Here is a 6,620-nt window from a genome sequence, read left to right as displayed (position 1 = left end):
ATACTGATGTATACTGATGTATACTGAGGTGATGTATACTGATGTGATATATACTGATGTATACTGATGTAAGGTTTACTGATAATTACTAATCCCCTTAATTTAAGTAAGAAGACGCTTATTGACACCAGATAGAAGAAAAGCATCGCTGTGTTACACCGTAATTACATTCCTTCTAAAGGAACGTCTTTGTAATGTTGAATAATCTCTCCTGCATCATATGTCATTTTGTTACGTGACCTTTCCTCGAAATTACATGTCATTCCCATCCAGACCTGACAACATCGGTTTCCATGACGCGTGTCAACCGTGGGTATAGTAACAACCCGGAACACGGACCTGGCTATAATCAACGTTGTCAGCTCGGCTCTATAGGTGAAAAAATGAACACTGTTGGGTTTGACGTTGGACGATGTCACGACAATATCTGGTAATGTGTTCAGTAGCAATGCGATGGTATTTCAATACACTTGTCGTAAGAACACGATTGTAAGTGTCATCTTAATGAAATCCAACACACCCATAATTGAATATGCCATGTAATATGTAATTGCGTTCACCAGGAGCTTTACGACTGATGATATTTGCAATCTAACTAATTTCAAACACAAGATCAATTGTCTTGTGTTATCTTTACCCTTTGACAATATCCGTAAGATCACACAGTCTGCCTTGTATATTCCAATCGTGAAATCTTCCTCAATGTTTAGTGTCCTTACTAATCTTTGTTATTGAAATTTCCTGTTACCATAACAACTTAATGAACAATAGTTACTTTTTGGTGTGTTATTTATTGATAGTATACCTTTATTGTTCTTTATCCATAGGTGTTCTGTCTTCTGAATCCATGGGGAATGTAGTGTTATTTATCAGAAACAATCCTTGTTATATCTTTAAACTACTCACAATCTCCTTGTGTGCATTCTTGAATAAAATTCTTGAACCATAAGCTTTCTACCTGTGTCTATATTTAAACCAGATGTTGATTATCTGTGTATATTCGTACACCATTAACTACCTACCTGTGTGTATCCTTAAACCATTAACTACCTACCTGTGTGTATCCTTAAACCATTAACTACCTACCTGTGTGTATCCTTAAACCATTAACTACCTACCTGTGTGTATCGTTAAACCATTAACTACCTACCTGTGTGTATCCTTAAACCATTAACTACCTACCTGTGTGTATCCTTAAACCATTAACTATCTACCTGTGTGTGTTCTTAAACCATTAACTACATACCTGTGTGTATCCTTAAATCATTCACTATCTACCTGTGTGTGTTCTTAAACCATTAACTATCTACCTGTGTGTATCCTTAAACCATTAGCTATCTACCTGTGTGTATTCTTAAACCATTAGCTATCTACCTGTGTGTATCCTTAAATCATTCACTATCTACCTGTGTGTGTTCTTAAACCATTAACTATCTACCTGTGTGTATCCTTAAACCATTAACTATCTACCTGTGTGTATTCTTAAACCATTAGCTATCTACCTGTGTGTATTCTTAAATCATTCACTATCTACCTGTGTGTGTTCTTAAACCATTAACTACCTACCTGTGTGTATCCTTAAATCATTCACTATCTACCTGTGTGTGTTCTTAAACCATTAACTATCTACCTGTGTGTATCCTTAAACCATTAGCTATCTACCTGTGTGTATTCTTAAACCATTAGCTATCTACCTGTGTGTATCCTTAAATCATTCACTATCTACCTGTGTGTGTTATTAAACCATTAACTATCTACCTGTGTGTATCCTTAAATCATTCACTATCTACCTGTGTGTGTTCTTAAACCATTAACTACCTACCTGTGTGTATCCTTAAATCATTCACTATCTACCTGTGTGTGTTCTTAAACCATTGACTATCTACCTGTGTGTATCCTTAAACCATTAGCTATCTACCTGTGTGTATTCTTAAACCATTAGCTATCTACCTGTGTGTGTTCTTAAACCATAAACTATCTACCTGTGTGTATTCTTAAACCATTAACTACCTACCTGTGTGTATCCTTAAATCATTCACTATCTACCTGTGTGTGTTCTTAAACCATTAACTATCTACCTGTGTGTATCCTTAAACCATTAGCTATCTACCTGTGTGTATTCTTAAACCATTAGCTATCTACCTGTGTGTATCCTTAAATCATTCACTATCTACCTGTGTGTGTTCTTAAACCATTAACTATCTACCTGTGTGTATCCTTTAAACCATTAGCTATCTACCTGTGTGTATTCTTAAACCATTAGCTATCTACCTGTGTGTGTTCTTAAACCATAAACTATCTACCTGTGTGTATTCTTAAACCATTAACTATCTACCTGTGTGTATTCTTAAACCATTAACTACCTACCTGTGTGTATTCTTAAACCATTAACTACCTACCTGTGTGTATCCTTAAATCATTCACTATCTACCTGTGCTAACTGTGTGTATGATTAAACCATTACCTATTTAACTGTGTGTATTCTTAAACCATTAACTACCTACCTGTGCGTATTCTTAAACCATATCCTATCTAACTGTGTGTATGATTAAACCATTAACTATCTACCTGTGTGCATTCTTAAACCATTAACTATCTACCTGTGTGTATTCTTAAACCATTAACTACCTACCTGTGTGTATCCTTAAATCATTCACTATCTACCTGTGTGTGTTCTTAAACCATTAACTATCTACCTGTGTGTATCCTAAATAATAAACTATCTACCTGTGTGTGTTCTTAAACCATTAGTGTGTATCCTTATCATTCACTATCTACCTGTGTGTGTTCTTAAACCATTAACTATCTACCTGTGTGTATCCTTAAATTATCTACCTGTGTGTGTTCTTAAACCATTAACTATCTACCTGTGTGTATCCTTAAACCATTAGCTATCTACCTGTGTGTATTCTTAAACCATTAGCTATCTACCTGTGTGTGTTCTTAAACCATAAACTATCTACCTGTGTGTATTCTTTAACCATTAACTATCTACCTGTGTGTATTCTTGTGTGTTCTTAAACCATTAACTACCTGTGTGTATTCTTAAACCATTAACTACCTACCTGTGTGTATTCTTAAACCATTAACTACCTACCTGTGTGTATCCTTAAATCATTCACTATCTACCTGTGCGTATTCTTAAACCATATCCTATCTAACTGTGTGTATGATTAAACCATTACCTATTTAACTGTGTGTATTCTTAAACCATTAACTACCTACCTGTGTGTATTCTTAAACCATTAACTACCTACATGTGTGTATCCTTAAATCATTCACTATCTACCTGTGTGTGTTCTTAAACCATTAACTATCTACCTGTGCGTATTCTTAAACCTTATCCTATCTAACTGTGTGTATTCTTAAACCATTACCTATTTAACTGTGTGTATTCTTAAACCATTAACTATTTACCTGTGTGTATTCTTAAACCATTAACTATCTACATGTGTGTATTCTTAAACCAGTAACTATCTATCTGTGTGTATGATTAAACCATTACCTATTTAACTGTGTGTATTCTTAAACCATTAGCTATCTACCTGTGTGTATTCTTAAACCATTAGCTATCTACCTGTGTTAAACCATTAGCTATCTACCTGTGTGTATTCTTAAACCATTAGCTATCTACCTGTGTTAAACCATTAGCTATCTACCTGTGTGTATTCTTAAACCATTAGCTATCTACCTGTGTGTATTCTTAAACCATTAACTATCTACCTGTGTGTATTCTTAAACCATTAGCTATCTACCTGTGTGTATTCTTAAACCATTAACTATCTACATGTGTGCATTCTTAAACCAGTAACTATCTACCTGTGTGCATTCTTAAACCATTAACTATCTACCTGTGTGTATTTTAAACCATTAGCTATCTACCTGTGGGTATTCTTAAACCATTAACTATCTACCTGTGTGTATTCTTAAACCATTAGCTATCTACCTGTGTGTATTCTTAAACCATTAACTATCTACCTGTGTGTATTCTTAAACCACTAATTATCTACCTGTGTGTATTCTTTAACCATTAACTATCTACCTGTGTGTATTCTTAAACCATTAACTATCTACCTGTGTGCATTCTTAAACCATTAACTATCTACCTGTGTGTATTCTTAAACCATTAACTATCTACCTGTGTGCATTGTTAAACCATTAGCTATCTACATGTGTGCATTCTTTAACCATTAACTATCTACCTGTGTGTATTATTTTTGTATCCGTAAACCATTAACTATGACTCGGTTCTTCGGTGATGATAAAATGTGGAAAACTGTATTCTGAAAACCACATACAAACCTGTACTGAAATAAAGATAAAGTTGTGTCACCTGTTAGGTATTTTCGTTAGGGTTCAATATTAGATGGTAATAAAAACATCGATTCCATTAGTATATTCTAAATCGTACCAGTCCTTATAATATTACATTGAAAGTGGTATGCGACATCCAACAACAATCAGCTTTTTCCAGACCATTTGTTTGATTTCTCAGAATACAAGTAATAAAATGATATTGTTGCAATCAAGCTCCATCATTACGCAATCAGTCCTACTCTGGGATCACACAATTTAACCCTGCTATCCGGTGTTATACTCCACCACCCGTTTTTGATCGGCGCGGTTAAGATGGATAAATATTATGATTGGTTGACAGCATGTAATTTCTGTATTCGTGTTCAGTCGTATGGTACTGACATCATCTAGCTCGTTTTTAATTTCATTAACAAAATAATGACAACCGAAGACTTTTGTTTGTCGTTGATGGTATAAATTGTCACACAAACAAGTCAAAACCTCTTAAACTAATCAATCATATCGAAAGTTCGATTTTATGTTTTATATTCAAATGTTTGGTCCTTTATACTTCAATAGAAACATCAACTTTCAAAAATCATTTTCTTTACTAGAATTAATTCAATCATGATAGGAGAAAACTTGTAAACACTTCGTTTTGTTTCACAGGTATAGTAAACAAACCACTTTACATATCAATCGAAAACTGATGGCTGATGAAACAGGACTAGGTTCTGGTAATATGCAAGATGCATTTAAAACTCAATTCATGATGGAGTTATGATTAAGTACTCGATATTAAACACATCCCTTAAGATAATTAGTCTAAACGAGTTTCTTTTCTGCTTCATACCAGTCGAACAAAGTCCGTCCCCGTCTTTGAACATTTCCAATAAATTAGACTAAACGTTATTCTATCATCATTTCCGTTTAACACAGGTAATTAGAATAGACATTATGACAGTTTCACGACTAACTTCAAAAGTATTTCTGCTAAAGTGCGCATGTACTTTATCTCGGAAAACTGAATTTCTTTGTGTACCGTTTGCGTGATACAATCACAGATGCTAATTGGTTAAGAATTACTTTCATTTTAAGCTACATTATTTAAGGTGTATGAAACTTGTTTGTAAAGCCAGACGCATACATCAAAGTCCTTTCTATAGGGAAAAGGCCAGGCTTTTTAAATGAAGTATTGGGTCATAATCGCGGGTAAGACCAAAAAAAGCAATCGGGGGACGGGTTCAAGGTACTGATCAGAGGCCAAACAATTGGTGGGGGGAATACTTGGTGATGGTTCTGATCTAAGACTAACGTCAAGGTCGAACCGTTTCGGGGAGTACACTGATGAAGTACTAACGCCGAAGCTACAACACTTCAGGGAGTACACTGAGTGATTCTGATCAAGTACTAACGCCGAAGCTACAACACTTCAGGGTGTACACTAGATAATTCTGATCAAGCACTAACGCCGAAGCTACAACACTTCAGGGAGTACACTGAATAATTCTGATCAAGTACTAACGCCGAGGCTACAACACTTCAGGGAGTACACTGAATGGTTCTGATCAAGTACTAACGCCGAGGATACAACACTTCAGGGAGTACACTAGATAATTCTGATCAAGTACTAACGCCGAAGCTACAACACTTCAGGGAGTACACTGAATGGTTCTGATCAAGTACTAACGCCGAAGCTACAACACTTCAGGGAGTACACTGAATGGTTCTGATTAAGTACTAACGCCGAAGCTACAACACTTCAGGGAGTACACTGAATGGTTCTGATCAAGTACTAACGCCGAAGCTACAACACTTCAGGGAGTACACTGAATGGTTCTGATCAAGTACTAACGCCGAAGCTACAACACTTCAGGGAGTACACTGAATGGTTCTGATCAAGTACTAACGCCGAAGCTACAACACTTCAGGGAGTACACTGAATGGTTCTGATCAAGTACTAACGCCGAAGCTACAACACTTCAGGGAGTACACTGAATGGTTCTGATCAAGTACTAACGCCGAAGCTACAACACTTCAGGGAGTACACTGAATGGTTCTGATCAAGTACTAACGCCGAGGCTACAACACTTCAGGAAGTACACTAGATAGTTCTGATCAAGTACTAACGCAGAGTCTACAACACTTCAGGAAGTACACTAGATAGTTCTGATCAAGTACTAACGCTGAAGCTGCAATAAAATCATTAAATGACTGCAACACTTTAGGGAAAACAGTATAGGTACCGATGAGACTTACCACAAGGCAACAACACTACAAGGAAAAATAGTAAACGTGTTGATGGGAGACTTAGCCAAAGGTTA

The sequence above is a fragment of the Ylistrum balloti genome, unplaced genomic scaffold (assembly GCF_031769215.1).
Source record: "Ylistrum balloti isolate Yb309-2 unplaced genomic scaffold, AGI_CSIRO_Ybal_v1 Utg369618, whole genome shotgun sequence".
Classification (NCBI taxonomy): domain Eukaryota; kingdom Metazoa; phylum Mollusca; class Bivalvia; order Pectinida; family Pectinidae; genus Ylistrum; species Ylistrum balloti.
The sequence above is the reverse complement of the archived record's forward strand: the minus strand, read 5'-3'. Positions refer to the sequence as shown.